Source organism: Lathyrus oleraceus, chromosome 2, assembly GCF_024323335.1.
Source record: "Lathyrus oleraceus cultivar Zhongwan6 chromosome 2, CAAS_Psat_ZW6_1.0, whole genome shotgun sequence".
Lineage (NCBI taxonomy): Eukaryota > Viridiplantae > Streptophyta > Magnoliopsida > Fabales > Fabaceae > Lathyrus > Lathyrus oleraceus.
This window is the reverse complement of record NC_066580.1, coordinates 468,633,306-468,635,255: the sequence shown is the minus strand read 5'-3', so window position 1 is coordinate 468,635,255 and position 1,950 is coordinate 468,633,306.

Below are 1,950 nucleotides of genomic sequence, written 5' to 3'. Positions count from 1 at the left end.
GCTCTCTGATAAGTAGCACCGGCGTTCTTGAGACCAAATGGCATCACCTTATAACAAAAAGTGCCCCACGGTGTGATGAACGTTGTCTTCTCCATATCATCTGGCGACATTTTGATTTGATTATAGCCAGAAAAGCCATCCATGAAGGAAAACACCGAGAATTGAGCTGTATTATCTACCAACACATCAATGTGAGGTAATGGGAAATCATCCTTCGGGCTAGCTCTGTTCACATCCCGGTAGTCCACACACATTCTCACCTTCCCATCTTTCTTCGGCACTGGCACAATGTTCGCAACCCAAGGCGGATAATTAGTGACAGCAAGGAAACCAACATCCCACTGCTTCTGCACCTCCTCTTTAATTTTCATTGCCATCTCAGGTCGAGTTCTGCGCAACTTCTGCTTCACTGGAGGACAATTTGCTCTCAACGGTAGCTTGTGCACAACGATATCGGTATCCAACCCTGGCATATCTTGATAAGACCAGGCAAAGATGTCGACATACTCTTTCAACAATGCTACCATTCTGCTCTTGACACTCGCCTCCAAAGCAGCCCCGATTTTCACTTCTTTCCTGACCTCGTCGGTACCTAGATTCACTATCTCAACCTGCTCTTCGTGCGGCTGAATCACCTTCTCCTCTTGTTTTAACAACCTGGCTAATTCCCCTGGCAGTTCACAATCTTCTTCGCCTTCTTCTTCAGCATGATAGATCGGATTGTCGAAGTCATATGAGGGTGTAACAGGATTGTTATCAACGAGATCCGGCGAGAAATCGCATCTGCATGAATGTTGATTCATGCATTGCTTTAGAACCGGAGCGAGACAAATTGAAAAGGAAAATGAAAACATTGCCATTTTTATTTTTTTTGTTTTTAAACTGCGAAAATAAATGAAAAACAGGGAACACCGCTTTTAACTGAAAAACATCCTTTTATTTATGATGCGAATTTGCAAAACGAAACATGAGGTGGCCCTTACAATGAACCATTACCTGTCGGGCAACACGTATGGCTTTCATGCAAATAAAATTGAAAAACAGAAAAATATTACTCTTCCAGTAGAGTGACAGTGATGATCTTTTCAGCCTTCCAGTTCTGGATTCCCATCCCTGGTGCGCACGGCTTTATCCACCGATCCATCTCGCAGTCACTGTCAGCTTCATCACCCACCATACAGATGTGATCTGGATCCAACATGCCAGCACTGGTGAATGTGACGGACGGACGACGTCCTCTACCTTGTCCTGACGAGCCTCGGCCCGGCTGATAACCTACTCCGAATCGGTCTTTCTTGGCGGAGATGTCCATCATCTTCCCCCAACCCGGAGCTTCCCCATTCTTCACCACCTCGGCGGCCTGCTTATACAAAGAGATGGACGGTTTCTCCTCTTCCTTAGCAAAAAGAGCGTTCTCCACCTTGACGGTTTCGAATGCTTGACTCGGGGTTTCCCATATCTCACCGTCCATCTCCACGTACTTGAACGATGAAAGTTGGCTGACAAAGATGTCCTCCTCTCCGCAAACGGTGACGACCTGCCCATCCCAGATATATTTCAGCTTCTGGTGCAAAGTCGAAGTCACTGCCCCAGCAACATGAATCCATGGGCGACCCAACAGGCAACTATATGCCGGCTGAATATCCATGACATAGAAAACTGACTTGAACACCTCAGGTCCAATCTTCACCGGGAGCTCTACCTCTCCAAACACCGCCCGCTTCGACCCATCAAAAGCCCTCACTATTAAATCAGTGGGCGTCAGGATCAACCCTTCACAGTTCAGCTTCGCCAAGGCCTTCTTTGGCAACACATTTAAGGAGGAGCCAGTATCAACCAATACATGTGAGAGCACTGCTCCTTTACACTCCATCGCAATGTGTAGAGCCCGGTTATGATTTCTCCCATCTACAGTCAGATCCATATCGGTGAAACCCAGCCCATGGCTGG